Genomic DNA, 19,011 nt, shown 5'->3' with positions numbered 1-19,011 from the left:
GGAAGGAAGGAAGGAAGGAAGGAAGGAAGGAAGGAAGGAAGGAAGGAAGGAAGGAAGGAAGGAAGGAAGGAAGGAAGGAAAGGTGAGGAGAGGGGAGGGGAAGAAGGGGAAGAAAGGGAGGAAGGGGAGGAAGGGAAGGAAGGAAGGTTAAAACTTAAGTGTATCAGGAAATTCCTTCAACCTCCCTAAACTCATTCAAGATTCAAAGTTTGTGGACTTTTTTTTTTTGAGATGGAGTCTCACTCTGTTGCCCAGGCTGGAGTGCAGTGGCACGATCTTGGTTCACTGCAAGCTCTGCCTCCCAGGTTCATGCCATTCTCCTGCCTCAGCCTCCTGAGTAGCCTAGTAGCGCCTGCCACCATTTTTTTTTTTTTTTTTTTTTTTTTTGAGACAGAGTCTCGCTCTGTCGCCCAGGCTGGAGTTCAGTGGCATGATCTTGGCTCACTACAGATGTGATCCTCCTGGGCTCAAATAATCCTTTCACCTCAGCCTCCCAAAGTGCTGGGATTATAGGCATGAGCCACTGCACCTGGCCTATTTTGGATATTTGTCCCCTCAAAATCTCATGTTGAAATGCAATCTCCAATGTTGGAGGTGAGGCCTAGTGAGAGGTGTTTGGATCCTGAGGGTGGAACCCTCATAAATGGTGTGGTGCCCTGCCCACAGTAATGAGTGAATTCTCCTCTATTACTTCACACAAGAGCTAGCCATTTAAAAGTGTGGCACTCCTCTTCTCTCTCTCTTGCTCCCTCTCCTGCCATGTGACATGCCTGCTCCACTTCCCCTTCCACCATGACTGGAACTTCCCAAGACCTTATCAGAAGCAGATGCTGGTGCCATGCTTCTTGGACAGTCTGAAGAGCCATGAGCCATAATAAAGCTCTTTGATTTATAAGTTACTCAGCCTCAGATATTCCTTTATAGCAACACAACATGGACTAGTAGAAGTGGCAATCATGTGTCAGACCTTCTCCAGGATTAAATTTGAAAAACAAACACATTGTTATAAATTCAAGGATCTACTATGTAAATCATACAATAATAATTAGAAGAGAATTTTTAAGCTCCCTAGTAAGATATCTGTACATTTCTCAAGTTATTGATACATTCAGGGCTTTCGGAATTTTTTTAAAAAGAGACTGATACATGGCTACATTAATTTAGTCACTAGCTTCCAAAAATCTGTTACATTATTACAAGATGAGAAAATAAAATGAATTGCCAATATTGCTGTCTAAACTGACCAACAATTTAAAAGGTTAAAAGATTAAATACACAAAGCTCTTAGTGTCTAAAGGACATTTTGCAGTTCTGAGAAAGATAATTATTCTATATTGGTTTTTGAAAGCTTAGAGTCTAGCAAACTATGTTTAAAAAAATCTATATTCATTAAATATTGGTCCTTCTTACTGACCACCCATTATATTTTATCATTATATAAAATGCAGTAAGAGCAATACACTAGGTGCTGGCCAGAGCTGCAGATCCAAAGTAATTTTTTAAATGGAAATTAATTCATCAGTCTAGAGAAATACTATCACAAACAGTGTCCTGGTGAATCTCATTAAATCCATTTGGAAAGACATATAGTTGGAAAGGTAAAAATAAATCAATAAGATTAAAAAGGAAGTCTATGCTTTACAGAAAAGAGAGAGAAAGAGAGGAGTCATATTATCTGGTTGTTAAGTGACAGGATTGAAGTAGGACTGATTTGTCTCCCTTATAGGGAAAAGCAGTTTTGAGGACTAGAGCAAAATACCATTTGCACATGGCCCAGTTTGTACAAACTGCATTTTCCTCGGCAAGATTTCACTCCACCTTTAAAGATGGAGATGAGCTTTCACCAGAGGAGCTATTGCCTAGCAACAAGATGCTAAGAAGGAGAAGGCGAGCTGAGTCCTCTCTATAAAGAGCTCCCTCTCTCTCTCCACTGCACTGCAATGATTTCCAGCACAGACTGATGCCCTTGAGGGAGTCACCTTAACAAACAGAAGACCATGGGAAAAGAATTTTGCTAAGATCACGAAAAAGTCTAAGCTTCTTTTGTTTTTCAGCAGACATTCGGCGCTCACTCCTCTGTGCTTAGCCCTACACAAAGCATTTTCACAAACGTGTGTTTATTTCCTTTAAGCCCCTAGCTGTCACCAGTATTGAGTCATATGGCTGACTAGCTGACTAGCTATAGACCTAAGGTCTGTCTGGTCTTACCTGAGACTGTCAAATGTTTGCTGAGAAGCACTGATCTCCATCATCTTTGCTATTGCCTCAAATGTTAAACTCCTACCCCTACGCTAAAATAGGCAGGGTGGCAAATCCTCTTTTAAACTCTTTTTCACAGTTTGAATAGTTCTCTGTTCCTCCTATTCCCCATCCCCACCATCTTGATAAAGATTCTAAGTCTTTATTGTCTGTTTTTTAACGGGCTTCTACTAAGTACATAGTACTAGGTACTAGAGACAAAATTAGGAACAAGACTTAATTCCCATAGGAGCCTATAGAGGACCATAGGAGTAAACAGAAGAAGCACAGAATGGCCGGGAAAATCAAGAAGCAGTGGAGAAGGCTGCCCGGAGATGGCACCTCTACCCTGACACCTGCAGTACCCACAGAAGTCAGTCTTGCAAAAGGATGGGCGTGGCTGGAAAGTGGCCTGGGATGATGGCGGGGAAAATAACATTCTGGGAAGAGAGAACAAAGGCAGTGCTAAGTGACAGGGAGCCTGAAGCCTGAGGAATATGTTACTTTCTATGCTATAATTCAATAGTAATAATTTTTTCACTATATCCAAATTGACTCACTACCTTTTTATTGCCACCTGGGATACAGCCAAAGACGGTTCACAAATATGATACAAAAGCTATTGTTATTTCATCAATGTTTTATTCAAACTGCATTTAATCAAAATGTGCTTCCATATGTATCAAAATGGCATCAGGGCCCGGACTATGCTCAAAACAATAATTCTTAAGTATATAAGACAATATAATGGCGTGATTACTAAACAAATCTGTTGTCAAATTGTAACTATACAAGAAAAATTAGAAAATGTATTCTGGGCAAACCAGATACAACTCTTGCAAAAGTCTGTATTCACATGTTCTTACCTATTCTTAGATACAGGTTTGATTCTTTTTTTAAAAGAACAGAGTAGGCAAATCAATAGACTAGGATTGTTTAAAGAGATACAACATGTGATTTAATTTTTGAAGAGGTGTTCTGAAAACACTACGCCCAAAATTTGAGCTTCGGGCTCTTCTGATTTGCTATTCAGGGGCTTCTACGCTGCCTCTCTGCTGCCCTCACGTGAAATGACAGAGTATAGCAGCACAGAAAATTCCTTAAAAAAAACCTCACAACAACCTCAACGTAGAACTACAAAAAGGGAGAGATGACGTGATGAGCACTTTCTCACAGATTCCAGGAATCTGGATTTGTTGTGACTCAATCACTGTGCAGATGGGTTTCCACTGAATAATATTTTCAGGCCTTGTTTCAAAGACAGCAGAGTTTTTTCAACATCAGAAGAGAGCTCAAAATGTATATTTAGAAAGAGGAAGGGTAGAGAAGCAGGATTTAATTGGCTAATTAAGTCTCCAAACTGTACAATTACAGAACCATTATTGCTCAGCCAAAACTAAACCTTGCTACATTTTTTTTCACCTTAGAAGTGTTACACCATTCTCTTACTAGTGGAATGATGCACATCAGGGACTTCATCTAACCTTCCTTGTTTACTGAAGCTAAATATACCGACTTCCTTTAAAAGTAAGCTTAAAACCAACTTGTATTTCATACAAAATATAAAAGAAAATTTCCATTTTTGAGCTAACTTTTCTAGACTGTCCTTCAAATCTGCCAATCCTTTCTTTTTTAAAAAAATTTCTTCTATGCTTTTGAGATTGTAGTCACTAAGTAGTCTCACAGCTTCATACTTACACTTCTATAGACAATTTGCAAATGGCTTCCCAGCCTCTTATACATTCAACAAACTTTGAATGTCTCTTCACAGTTTGAAAATAAAAGGATATTTCCTCCTGTCCTGAAACGTGCTTCCATCCTGATTTTCCTATATTCGCTATAGTCTCATCATTTTTCCAGACTTACCACTCAAAAGTTATTTTCTAATCTCTTTTTCCCTTCCTTCCGTATTCGTTTTCCAGCTAGTCAATGCTGGGAACTTTGCCATGAATTTACAATACATTGGAGGTTCCTGGAAAAGTAGAGGCTTGATACAGATTTACAGCGTGTGTGACTTGATGGATGAATGGAAAGGAACAGAGAGATACATTACATAAGTAATCATAATTTTGAACAAAGGCTAAGAGGTAAGTATGCTGTAACAGGGAAATGGAATCTAATTCAGGGCAAGAGTACAAAAAGGATAGGCATGATGACATGATTTTAGACCAATGTCTATAAGACAAGAAATTGATAACTAATAAAAAGGAGGAGGAATGCATTCCAGGCAGAGGGAATGGTTGGTTCTTAAATGCTGAGGTAAGAAGGAACTTGACATTATCATAAAACTGCCACACGGACAGGGAGCTGAGGGGGCATAAAGAATTGGCCAGAGTGGACTGCTAGCCAAAGTTTTTCTTTCCCTTGTTAAAATATTTATAATTTGTTCTGTTTCATTTTTAATTGAATCTGAATGTCTTTTAACAGGAAATACAAATACCACGGGCCTCATCATATTCTATAGTTTTATGAGCAGGTGGATCATTCGTTCATGCAAACTACCTGTTTCCATAAGTATTAGAGGTTAAAATTATGTCTTAGGGTCCATGTGATGAGATTTTATCCTAACAGCAAAGAAAGCCATGGAAGAGTTTTAACAGGGAAGTGACATGTGACACATTCTGATTTGAGTTTATAAAATACAGTAAAATTCTTTCAGAACGCAGTAGGTGTAGTCCAGAATTTTTCACTACCATTAAATGTGGTGTTTTGTTACGGTGAGGTTAACGAAGTGACCTGGATGAGCCTACAAGAACAACAGGTTGTGAGTTATGGGAGTCCAGAAGAGCTGTCCAAATTCCTCCAAGTCAGGTCTGCGCCCTGGCTTCAGTCTGGCACCACCTAGTGGCAACTGTTCACTCCAGGTTAAATATTGGTAGATTGGTAGGGATGATTCTGGACTCTGTGGCTCATATTTCCAAGATCACAGCAGCAATATTGGGGATTTCTTGTTTTGTTGGTACTATGTAGGGAAACTGGACTGGAAGAATACTGGTGGAGCAGAACTTCCTCATCTATTTCTCAAGACAGAAATTTCTGAAATTTCCTCAATGGGGCTTGCCTTCCTCTCTTTCCACCTCTACCCCCAATCTCCCAGCAAAGGATAAGAACTTTAGCTCACTCCTATTTGGAAATGGGAAAAGGATGGGAAGTAGCAACCAGTCACAAATCAAATTATATCCAAGTTATCTTAATTACTGGTGGTGTTATGGTCTTTTAAGGTAACAGTGCAGCTGTCATGAGGAACATGGATTGTAGGCCAAAGAGAGGCTGTTTAGTTAGCAAAGCATTAGGAAGCAATTGCAATAGCTCAAATGAGAAATGGAAGTTTTTTTAGACTAAGGTGGCAGCAGCAGAAATGAATTTAAGAGACAGTTTAAAGATATTTAGGAAGCAAACCCAGCTTCATTCTGTGATTGATTGGAAATTGGGGAATAGAGAAGGAAGTGTTGAGAAAGATCCATGATTGCCCAGGTTTCTAACATGAAAAAATAGGCAGATGGTGGCTTTGTTTATTGAAATGCTTGAGAGGAAGAAACTTTGAGGAAAAGAATCAGGAGTTCGGTTGTTTTGAGCATGTTGCATTTGAAGTCCTATAAGATGTTATATATTCATTGGTTAAGCAAATGGATATGCATATCTAGAGCTGAAACACAGTGATGTGACTGGAGATGCAAATTTGTTACCTGTGGCTATAGAGATGGTAGCTCAAGTAATTATAAAGAAGATGGATTTGGGGGGAAATAGGGTAGATTATGAAAAAAAAGCATGACTAGGACTCAAGAATGAGGAAAATGAAGAGAATATGGTATTACAGAAGTCAGAAGAGAAAGTTTCTAAATAGAATGGGTAGTAAACTGTACTGAAAGCTATTCAAAGGTCAGGCAAGTCAGGGTAGAACCATCTGACTTATTGATCTGGACAGCATTGGTGACCTTAGCAGGCATAGTTGTGTGGAGGAAGTGAAAGTAAAAAACTAGCCGGGCGCGGTGGCTCAAGCCTGTAATCCCAGCACTTTGGGAGGCCGAGGCGGGTGGATGGGAGATCGAGACTATCCTGGCTAACATGGTGAAACCCCGTCTCTACTAAAAATACAAAAAACTAGCCGGGCGTGGTGGCGGGCGCCTGTAGTCTCAGCTACTTGGGAGGCTGAGGCGGGAGAATGGCGTGAACCCGGGAGGCGGAGCTTGCAGTGAGCCGAGATCACGCCACTGCACTCCAGCCTGGGAGACACAGCGAGACTCCGTCTCAAAAAAAAAAAAAAAAAAAAAAAAAAAAAAAAAAAAAAAAGAAAGTAAAAAACTAGAACAGAGTAATTTTCTGATTTATTTTTAAAACCATCCTTCTCAGCAAACTAACACAGGAACAGAAAACCAAACACCGCATGTTCTCACTCATAAGTAGGAGCTGAACAATGAGAACACATGGACACAGGAAGGAGAACATCACACACCAGGCCCTGTAGGGGGGTGGGAGGTAGGGGAGGGATAGCATTAGGAGAAACTCCTAATGTAGATGACGGGTTGATGGGTGCAGCAAACCACCATGGCACGTGTATACCTATGTAACAAACCTGCACATTCTGCACATGTATCCCAGAACCTAAAGTATAATTTTTAAAAAGGTAAAAAAAAATCATGAAATGCAAAATGTTTGATTGTATGTAATTGAAGAGCTATAAGCAGCAAGCCCAGATACTGCCTTCAAAAAGCTTAACTTTTGTTTTTAAGATGGCAGAGATTTGAGAATATTTAAAGTAAAGGGTCCACAGCAAGGGAGGAAGTCAGTATAGAGGATAGAGAAAAGATTCAAAGTGTAATATTCTTGAGAAAGTGAGAAAGGATGACATTGAGAACACAGGAGAGATAAGTCTTTGACTGGAGGAGGAAGAGTCTACTATTGCAATCAGAGGAAAAAAGGGGTGCAGATGACCGAAGTCTCAGAGATGCTGTGCTTGGCAGTTCAGAGCATTCCTGTGTGAAGGCTTCTACTGATTCTTTGCAATGTCTTCATTCCCACTGCCCTCAATATTTTAGGTTTAGACTATTTTCTTCACCTCTTATCTGCTCACCGTGCATCTGGACTCTCTTCCAGATCAAATCAAATCCACAACATTCAGCACAGTTTGATAAATAAAACATCATCAAGAACTAATTTAATAATGTCGCACCTCCACTTAAACATCTTCAGTGACTACAGAGAAGGATATTGAAGAAGAAGCACTGAATAATAAGCGTCAGAAACACGCCAAAATGGAATATGTGGCCTTAGCTGAGGTTTGGAGTCTTCTAAATTCCTTCATCTTCTGTTCCTGTTTAGGCAAACGTTTTTTAGTTTATACATCCTTACTTCGCTGAGCTGATGATGCTTAACATCATGACATATCATCAGTCTTCAAGGTTCACTTATTTTCTTATTTCTTTCATACGTTACACTGATGACTCCTCATACATAGGGAAATCCTGAATCACCTATTTGGTTCATTTCATGTATTAATTTATATTGGAATTGAATTTCCCATGGCTTTGCCCAAAACCTTCAAAGACAGTCACCACATTTCTATTGTTTGTTATATATAAGAGAAACTAGAAGAGTACCTTTTGTATTATACATGCATAAGAATACATGTAATATTTTGCATTAGTCGCAAAGATAGGAAAACAGTTAACAAAACAAGAAGTCTTCAAGAAATTACTTCTGCAGCAGCATTGTTTTAAACTTCACAGCCATGTTTCTATAGGAATGTTCAATGCATATTTCCTAATTCACTCCATACATCTTTCTTTTGTGTACATTTCCTCTTTGAGAGTCAAAAGAATTAAATTGAGTTTAGTTGTAGTTTAGTCCTAGTTAATTGTTTGACCTTAGGCAAGTCACTTCCCCTCTGGGCCCCAGTGTTTTCACTTACATTAGAAGGAGACTTGTCTAGGAAATTCTCATTTTTCCTCTAGTTTCTGATTCTATATTTTTAATGATTCTGGTTGAATAGGCATTTTATATTGTTGAGATGGTTCCCATAGGGTAATAGTCCTAGAATTTATCATTTTTTTCTTTGCATTGACTATAAAAGTAAAAAAAAAAAAAAAAAAAAAAAATGCTGAGTGATGCTTTCATTTTTGCCCTGAGCCATTTTGTCCTTATTGGGGAAATCCTATTTCCACCTTTAGACTATTGGGCATGACGTGGTGAAACCACAATACTCTCAACTCCTTGCTAAGAAGTGATGTTTGATAGCGATTATACAGTTAGTCCCACAATATTACCTAACAGGAAAGAAATCTGCTTTTAGATTAGGCTCTAAGGAAAAAGCAGTTCTCCCCACACAATCATAATAATGATAATGATAATATCCCTATCATTGGATAGCAAATCATGACTAAAAATGAAATCAATTATGTCACTCCTCCAACATGTAATAATTTATATTTGTATAAGATAATCAGCTAACATTTTATACAATGTTTTGAAAACAGCACCACTTTCAATAAAATAAATTGATAAGACTCAGTTTAATCATTGAATGAATGAATGAACTAATGGAGAATTAGAAAGAACTAAGCCCTATTCATCAATAAATACTGAAGCAAAGACCAGGATTTGTAATCCTTTTTTTTTTTTTTTTTTTTGAGACGGAGTCTCGCTCTGTCGCCCAGGCTGGAGTGCAGTGGTCGGATCTCAGCTCACTGCAAGCTCCGCCTCCCGGGTTTATGCCATTCTCCTGCCTCAGCCTCCCGAGTAGCTGGGACTACAGGCACCCGCCACCTCGCCCGGCTAGTTTTTTGTATTTTTTTTAGTAGAGACCGGGTTTCACCGTGTTAGCCAGGATGGTCTCAATCTCCTGACCTCGTGATTGGCCCGTCTCCGCCTCCCAAAGTGCTGAGATTACAGGCTTGAGCCACGGAGCCCGGCCCAGGATTTGCAATTCTATGGTCAGAAATTAAAGCCCTCAACCACAGCAGCAACGTCCCAGCTGAGAGTGAGTGACACACAGAGCAGCTCAGAAGCGCCTGAAGGAAGAAAGTTAGTCTCAGAGTGACAAACATAACAATGGCCCTCTCAAAGATGTCCACAGCCTAATTCCTGGAAACTGAGACTGTGTTACCTTACATGACAAAAGAAACTCTACAAACGTAACTGAATTAAGGATGTTGATGGAGAGATTATCCTGCATTATCCTGTGGGCCCAACATTATCACAAGGGCCCTTGCAGGAATGAGGCAGGAGGTCCAGAGTCAGAGAAGGAGAGGGGATGAAAGAATCAGATGTCAGTGATGTGAGTTCACAAGACAATCACACTGTTGACTACAAACTGTTGTATTCTTCTTTGATGTCAATTTACACACAGCCTAAAAATAGTTAGGATACAAATGCTGAATTGTGTGAATGTATTTGTCTGACACTTTAGATGACTCTGATGTCCTTTCATGTCTTGTTAGGGTTTCTTTTTAGCTAAATGTATTTGTTTCATATTGCTGCTGTAAAAATTACAGACTTAATGAATTATACACACTGATAAAGATTTTCATGCAAGAATTAGTGGGATGTGTGTGTGTGTGTGTGTGTGTGTGTCTACATTAACTGCATGGTAAATACCCAAAATGTTCACTTCTCAGTGGGGGTTCAGTCCACCCCAACAAATTCTGTTATCAATTTTATAATATTTTGAATTAAAGACCTCCTCTAGACATTTTTAAATATAGCAACATGGGCTGTTCATATCCATTTATTATCAATAAATTAGATGTGATTTTTTTTTCTGAATAGAAATAACTTGCAGCTATCAATATGAGGTGGGAAACTATATTGTAGTTGGTACTGTGCTCAGCCCTAGGAATTCAGAGACAAAAAGGATGTGGTTGCTAGTGTGAAGGAAATCAGGTAACCCTAGAAAGGAAGACTTCAATTATTTCACAACCTTGTATCGGGCTAATGGTTCTGAGTAATTTTTCAAGTCTTTTCTATCCAACAACTGGGAGTATTTTATCTACCTCAAAATATTCTGGCTGGGTGAGGTGGCTCACGCCTGTAATCCTAGCACTTTGGGAGGCCGACGTGGGCCTATCACCTGAGGTCAGGAGTTCAAGACCAGCTTGGCCAACATGGTGAAACCCTGTCTCTACTAAAAACACAAAAATTAACTGGTCAGGGTGGTGCACGCCAGTAATCTCAGCTACTGGGAGGTTGAGGCATGAGAATCGCTTAAACCTGGGAGGCACAGTGAGCCGAGATTGCGCCATCGCACCCCAATCTGGGCAACAGAGCAAGACTCCATCTAAAAACAAACAAATAAAAATTCTATGTGCCATTATTTCAATAATACATATCCACCTAGAAAACATTATTTGGAGATATATTATGTCTTTCAATAAAAGATTATAGCTCCTAATAAAGATATGCATTAATAAAGCATTAATTTTCAAAATGCTTCCTAACACGGCATGGCTTACTTGTACAACTAAACATGGAACTCATGAGGAAGCCTCTTTTGGTCTCCAAATACAGTGGACAACATTTATTCTACCTTTCCTTCTTCACCACCAATTAAGCATTGTTAAATGTTGCTGCTAAGAGATTCCATTTAACATATCACCTAAAAACATGAGTCCTCTCTCAGGTTCATGAAACAAAGGATCTTATTCTGGAATCCATGAATTAGCAGCAAAAGGACTTCAAGGAATCTGTTAATCGCTTGAAAGTGTGTTTGTATGTGTGTGTGTGCGTGCACGTGCATGCCTATGCTCACACATGTGTATATTCTTTTAGATATAAGGTCAATAAATGTCATCAGTGCTCAAAGAGGTAAAGAGAACTACTGCCCTTCTGTAGGCTAATTACAGTAAGCAGAGGGTTAGGTATTTGGAGGGAGTTTCCATTCTTATCCGAATTACACCATCCCACTTATACCATGATCACGTCTATTCACCTTTTACTGCTTCAGATTTTTACTCTCTGAAACAGGGCTAATGATTATTTGCTTATGCCCCATATTATTTAGAAGACAGAATAAAAACATAGACCTCATTCACTTCCCTCTCTCTGAGTACATGCCAGTGCTCCCCATCAGCTAAACCTAACTGTAAGCTGACATGCAAGGTTCCCTGTTGATGTAGTCCATACAACCCATCTCGTATGGCAGAAAAAAAGAGTGGAGAAGGATGGAAGATGAAGAATGGATCCCAGGGGCTTAGGGGTAGTGGGTAAAAGGAATTTATCTGGCACACGCCTTCAAGTAGGAAGTTCTTTAGCTAAATGTGTTAAAACGTGGTCTTTATACTTGCTCTTCCACCTGCCTAGCTCACTTTTTCACCTCCTTCAAGTCCTTTGGGTCACCTCTTCGGTAAACCTTCTCTTATCACCCTATTTGAAATAGCATCCTGCTTTACTCCTGCCCCTGACTCTCTATCCATCCCGTCCCCTACTTTGAGTCAGATGGTAGCACTATCACCATTAGAAAAGCCTGTACACTTCACTTACTTGTTTTACTTGCCTCTCTTCCATATTCCATATGCTCTAAGAGAACAGGAAATAGTTTTTCTCTTCTGGAACTTTACCGTATCTTCATTGCCTGTATTAACAATATCTAATATTTCCTTCATTCATCAATAAGCCTATATTGAGCATCCCCAGATGGGGAAACTGATGCAACTGTCAACGTTGGGAAGAAAATGCCTGTATTAACTGTGTTTTTAAAATGGAAACTAGCTTATGCATGACAAAACTGTAGTGATATATATATATATATATATATATATATATATATATATATATTTTTTTTTTTTTGAGACAGTCTTGCTCTGCCGCCGAGGCAGCAGCATGATCTGGGCTCACTGCAACTTCCACCTCTCGGTTTCAAGCTATTTTTTTTTCCCCTTTCAAATTTCTCTTGGTAGTTTTCACTACCTGAATGTTATCTCCTAAATCTCTCCCTTTCCAAATGTCACTTTTAGGCTCAAATATCCTTTTCTATTAGGTTTCTCCTGTTTTGTCCAATGTAACTGCTCTCTCTGACCAATATCATGTTATTGGTACCACTAGGAGTACTGAACGCCTCCCATACATGTCAGTTATTTGTGTACAATCTTAACAGCAAAAGTGAAACCCATGTTCTTTGAAAAAGAGGTATGCGATTTATGCTATTTTCATGCTTTACAGCATTGAGCACAGTTCCTTGCTTGTCATGTGTTGAGAGCATCAGGACTGGAGTCAGAATCCCTGCCTTCAACTCCTGCCTCCACAGTCACTTGCTGTGAGACACTAGCAGGTCATTTAAGGTCTCTAAGCTACTTCATTAGTTTGCTGTAAGGGTTAAATAAGATGATATATTTAAATCATTAGCTAATATATACTCAATAAAATGATTCGTGATTGATATAGTATGTGTTCAGTGTTTGTTAAACAAATGAGTTTATAGTAAGTTTTGGAAGAATGAAACAGTGCACAATGAAACCATTCAGTGTTCTTGCTTAATAATGTATGATGTGAACCAGAAAACGACTCAGTGTTAAGAGAACAGCCTCTTGAGTCAGACTTCTAGAGATCAAATCCATCCCTTACTCCCTGTGTGAGCTTAACCAAGTATTGAACCTTTCTAGTCCTGAGTTTTCTCATCTACTTAACTTACAGAGAACAGAGGCTGGGCATAGTAAGTGATCAGTAAACTAATTATAGACACTAAAAACCAAGCTGAAAAGAAAATTAATCTGACAGGCTGCCAGACATTCACAAATTTTAAGAATTTAGTTTGCACACAAATAAAGAGATATAATTAATCTTTTCAAAGATTCTTATTGCCAGGTTCTTTTCTTTTCAAGATAGGACTAAACCATAGACATTTAGGAAAAAAAAATTTCAAAACAAGCAACATTCCAAAAAGAAAAAACACAACTTTAAAATTCCTTTTATGTGTTTGTTAAAAGTCTCAAAGCAGCTGTTACTAAAACTTTCAACTTTCTGTCATCCAACAATGTTATTTCACAATCATTAATAATTAATCATAGGTCTCTGATTCATTCTTGTATGCTCTAAAAATAGGACACCATGAATAGGCTTAGATCCTTAGCAACAGAATATTGAATATTCCACTAGCTTAACCTGGGTACCTAGTCACATTTTGCAAACAGATTTGTCTCAGGATTGCTAAGTTGGAAGATATTTAATGGCAAAGTCAGATATGCTTTTTCTATTTGCAGTAAGTCAGGCTAATCTCAGTAAAGGTCTCACCATTTCTTCTCTCTCTTTGCCTAGTGGTGGAAAGCAAAAAGGCTTTTGCAACCATCTTGAGCCCTGGAGATGAAGGCTATCAGGCATAAAGCCTACTAAACCACCAGAAACCTGCTTGGTTACTTGATGGATGCTTGTTTGTTTGTTTGACAGAATCTTGCTCTGTCACCCAGGCTGGAGTGCAGTGCCATGATCTCAGCTCCTCCGCCTTCTGGGTTCAAGTGATTCTCCCGAGTAGCTGGAGTTATAGGTGTGCACCACCACGCCCAGCTAATTTTTTTGTACTTTTAGTAGAGACAGGGTTCACTATGTTTGCCAAGCTGGTCTTGAACTCCTGGACTCAAGTGATCCACTCGCCTTAGCCTCCCTAAGTGCTGCGATTACAGGCGTAAGCCACCGCACCAGGCCTGATGGGTGTTTTTGATGTCCACCATGTGACAGATATTTGCACATGTTCTGATGAATGAGGAAATGGCATAGATAAAGGTAGCATCCAATCTCTTTAAAAATTTTTGAGGTTAATGTGTTCAATAAACAGTGCAAGGCACTGTTATATACCATTTACAAGCATGAGTTCACTTAATCTTCACTGTAGCACCATGGAGTAACTGATGCAAGTGTTAAGTATCTATCCAAGAATTACACACCCAATAAGGGGAGGCTCCAGTACCCAAACCCAGGAAGTCTGTGTCCTATATCCTAGCCTAAGCCCTAGGCAACCCAGCAGATCAGTAAACCACAGATGTGGTTAACAAGTCTGTATATACCTCCTGGATTAACAGCAGGACACATATGAGGATGGACAAATGTGGATTTAGTATGAATGTGTATATGCATGTGTTCCCTAGCTTACCATTCAAAATATTCAATTCGCCAAGTAATATCCTATCTATGGGTTTCAGTAATATGAAGTAATAATCAGGAGATAGTAGAGATGCACATAAATGTGTATACTGGAGCCTAATACAAAACAGCAGAGGCAACGAGAAGGTCTTTGACACTTTGTACAAGTAGTCCTGGACTTACCCAAGAGTAAGAAAGCACATTCCCCTTTTCTCCCCCCATCAAAAACCAGTCCCTCTCTTCCTTTCTCAGATGGATAGAAGGATAATAGATGGATATTGATAGATAGCTCCACTTCCTCATTCCCCTTAAATTCCTCTTTTATTCTTTGTCTCTCACCCAAACTAGACAACTTCAAGCCAGAACCCACGAATGTCTCTCTGGACACTTGCAGTGTCCAATACAATAGCCATGGACTACATGTGGCCACTTAATTTAAATATAAACTAATTAAAATAAGCAAGTTTAAAATGTAGTTCCTCAGTCCATTCTCCACATATGGCTGGTGGCTAATACTGGACGGCCCGGATATGGAACATGCCCATCATCACAGAAAGTTCTGCTCTGAAGAGTGATAGGGGTCACTGCTGGTTCTGTCCCCCTGAAAGTGGCACTGATTCCTCTTTTCTGAGTTCCTCTGTTTTTGTGTCATCACAGAACTACACAATTAAGTTTAAGAAAACCATCTACTATAAACATAGAAGTTATTTGGCAACATTTACTTTATCACACACTTCCCTCAGTCTGCCAACAATCTTTGATCAAAGTCATTGGCAAGTTTCCATGCATTTTTCAAGATTTTTTCTTTCATGACATCCTTCCAAGTAGCTAAAAGAAGACAGCTTAATATATGTGAACTTTTTTAATCAAAGAAATACAACTACCTAGCTTATTCCATTCTTTACCTAAAATTTTTTATCTCACCTCATGAATTATTAAGAGACAATCATCTTTACTACATTGTTTTCTATCCTGATATGGGCTCACCTCACTTTATCCTCTCAGAATTGTATCCAAGTGAATTAAAAATTTTCTGTATTCAGTTTCTGTAATATTATACCAGTGATAGACTATCAGCAATTAAGCCATTGAGTCAGCAACTAAGGAAGTTTAGACAAGGAAAACATGATAATAATGATTTTGTTCTAAATATTAGAATAGCTCCTCCATAATCTCTCTTGCTAAAGCAAGGTGAATTATAATATCCATTAATTCATTTAGCCATTAGATATTGAGTTATAATTTACTACAAGCCTGATATTGTAATAGAGGTAGCCCCAGACACTAAAGTTCTTACAATATAAAGTTCTTACAATATAATGGGCTCAAACTACTAAAATAAAAAAGTGGTGTTCGTTTCCCTTCAACATCCCACAAGGTGATGGTGACTACCTAAATTTAAATCTCTGTTCACATTACCAAAACAAACCCACACTGATCCAAAAACAGAGCAAATAAAACCACCTATAATCCATGTCTCCAGTGTACTTGGGAAATAGTGTGACACACTTCAGTTTACATGTGAGGAGAGACTCAGCAAAGTTGTGGGGCCACTCCAGGGTCCATGAGGAGAAGGCGGTGGGACTCAGCAGCAGCAGAACATGGAAAAACAAAAAGTCACCCCCGAAAGGAGGAAATTCTCCCTGGAGTGGAGAAATACCGAAAACAGGGATGCAACCTAGTGAATCAGAACCCTGGCTCCTGCAGAAGTGAAAGGAAGGGACAAAAACATGTGCAGTGCCAGAGGTGGCAGTCTTAGGAAGATATGGCCTGGGAGGGACAGGGAGGTGGAGCCCTTGGAGACTTAGTGGTGAAGAGAAAGTAGAAGGAAGTGTTAGAAATGAAGGAAGATGAAGAAGAAACCAGAGAATCAGAACCGGAAGATATACATCAACTTTCCTCTGCAAAATGTCCCATCTATCATGGAAACTGTACTTCACTGTACAGTAGGATAAGGCATTCTCAAACCAAGAATCCCAGTAAACCACCCAAGTCTCTCACTCCTAAACATAGAGAGTCAAGGTGATAGAAGAAAAATTTAAATATGCAACAACCCAAGAATACAGTCCTCGTGAGAGTCCTTCTTTAGGAATCTGCTAGAGGGAGAGTTTCATCCTATCAGTTACGAATGGGGAAACCAGCAAAAAGAAAGCCATCTGGTGTCACTGAATATATTTAATAAATATATTAAATTGTAGATCTAAGACTAGAAGAAAGTGAGAAAAGAGGTAAAAGAATAATATGTAATATATATATTCTGACAAAGTAAAAAAACACACAACTACAAAATGGGAGCATAAAAGAGAAAGAAAGGAAAAGTGAAATATACATACTGAATACCATATAGTGATAAAAGAAAATCATTTTAAACTTACAAACCAAACAGTAGAAGCCTAAATAAGGCATAAAGAGACTAATGGCAATATAAAAGGTATTAGTAGAAAAGTAACCACTAGAAAAATACAAACTTTCCTAAGTATCAAATTAAATAGTGCTCCCTCCCCATCTCAAAAAAGAAAAAAAAAAGGGAAACAAACCACACAGAGAAACATAGTAACTATAACATATATTGTAAATATAAAAAATAATATGACACATTGAGACCAAACATATTACTCATATTAATATATGTTTATGAGCTTAACTTACCTATTAAAGAGATTTTCAGATTGAGTCACAAAGTAAAACCCAACTCTCTACTACATACTATAGACACACTTAAAGAGATTCAAGAAAAATAAGTGGATGGACAAGTTATACTAAGCAAATGTAGGCAGTAAAACGGCAGGTTTGATGATCTTGATATTGAACAAGGTATAAATCAGGTCCAGAAGTATTAAATGAGACAAAGGGGGACATGTTAAAATGATAAAGATCATATTGCTCATAAAGAAAATTGAGTTTTTTAAATAGCCATGAATACAACCACCACCTTTATAAAGCAGAAACCACAGGAAATTCCAAGAGAAATGGTCAAAAACAAACCAATAATATGAAACTTGAATGTATCATTCCCTGTCCAAGAAAAACAAGTGGACAAAAAACAAGGAAGGGTATAAAACACTTACCACATAACAAATAAGGTAGATTTTATGAATTTTTAAAAATTCTATTACAATAATGTTTTACACACCTCCTTCTCAAGATCATATGGAATACTTACATAAATTGACCATATACAATGCCACATAGAAATCTTCAATAATTTCCATGAAGTAGAAATAATTCAAACCACATTTTCTGATCAGAGTACAATATAAACAGAAATTAATAAGAAAAACCAACATAAAACAAATAGCTTTTCCAGCTGAAAAATGTAAAAACTCTTTACTAAAAAACCCCTTGGTAAAAAGGGAAATGCTAAATGAAATTGCAGATTTCTTTATATAACAATGATAAAAAGATTATGTATCAGAATATATGGGTTATAATCAAAGCCATGATCACAGGGAAATTTATAGTCTTAACACATATCGATAAAAATAACTGAATTAAAATTTCAGCCCTAAATCCTAGGAAAAACAAACAATGTAAACCATAAGAAAGTGCAAGAAAAAAATGGTAATAATGAAGACAGAAATTAATTATTAGGAAAAAATAGAATTAAACTAAAATGTTGTTTCTTTCAGGGGTAAATCATTTGGTAAATTATGTGGGGATAAAAAGGAGAGAAACCTAAATACACACAATAGAAAATAAACACAGGAAATTAAAAGAGAGAATATCAAAATGTTTTAAGAAACTATTTTGCACCACTATATGAAAATAATATAGCGATAAAATAGAAATTTCCCAGTAAACACAATTGATCAAAGCTGATCCCATTAAATATAGGTAGCTTAAGTAGACTAATTTTCTTAGGAAAAAGTCTGAAAAAAAGTCACTTCCCTACAAGGTCAACAGGCCCAGATAGCTTCACATGGGAATTCTACCAAACCCTCAAATACCAGATAATTCTAATTCTGCTGAGGTTGTTCCAAAACATAGAAAAAGAAAGAACACTTCGAAACGTTAAGTATAACGTTGCTAATTAAACCTAATGAAGATAATACCAGAGAACCACAGATGGTTTCGGGATGAAACTCTTCCACCTCAGATCATCAGGCGTTAGTTCGATTCTCGTAAGGAGGGCGCAACCTAGATCCCTGACATGCGCAGTTCACAATAGGGTGCGTGCTCCTATGAGAATCTAACGCCAAGGCTGATTTGACAGGAGGCATCTGACAGGAGGCGGAGCTCAGGCGGTAAGCTAGCTGGACCCGGCTCACCTCCTGCTGCGCCGCCCGATTCCTAACAGGCCACGGACCAGTACCGGTACGCAGCCAGAGGTTGGAGACCCCTGTTATTGAAAGATCAATCTAGTGATAAATAATAACATAGGTGGCTATTTCAATATCCTAGAGACCCCTGCTACTCAAAGTATGGGCAGCAGAACAACAGCATCAGCATTACCTGAGACCTTGTTAAAACACCATCTCTCGGCCAGGTGCGGTGACTCACTCCTGTAATCCCAACACTTTGGGAGGCCAAACCCCGTCCTCCCGCACGTCACTTGAGGTCAGGAGTTCAAGGTCAGCCTGGCCAACGTGGTGAAAACCCGTCTCTACTAAAAATACAAAAATTAGCTGGGTATGGTGGCACGCACCTGTAATCCCAGCTACTCGGGAAGCTGAGGCAGGAGAATCCCTTGAACCCGGGAGGCAGAGACTT

At 38.6% G+C, this 19,011-nt stretch overlaps 1 long non-coding RNA gene across 1 annotated transcript in view; it reads right to left on the bottom strand.

The window, feature by feature from the left end:
- LOC105483319 (uncharacterized) overlaps positions 1-18,449 on the bottom strand; it is an 80,736-nt gene extending 62,287 nt beyond the window's left edge. The window contains exon 1 of the long non-coding RNA XR_011609829.1: positions 18,354-18,449. This is a non-coding gene — a long non-coding RNA (uncharacterized lncRNA). The remainder of the gene's footprint in view (positions 1-18,353) is intronic.
- Positions 18,450-19,011: the final 562 nt, after the last annotated feature.

Source organism: Macaca nemestrina, chromosome 11, assembly GCF_043159975.1.
Source record: "Macaca nemestrina isolate mMacNem1 chromosome 11, mMacNem.hap1, whole genome shotgun sequence".
NCBI classification, from domain to species: Eukaryota; Metazoa; Chordata; class Mammalia; order Primates; family Cercopithecidae; genus Macaca; species Macaca nemestrina.
This window is presented reverse-complemented; position numbering and strand designations above follow the sequence as displayed.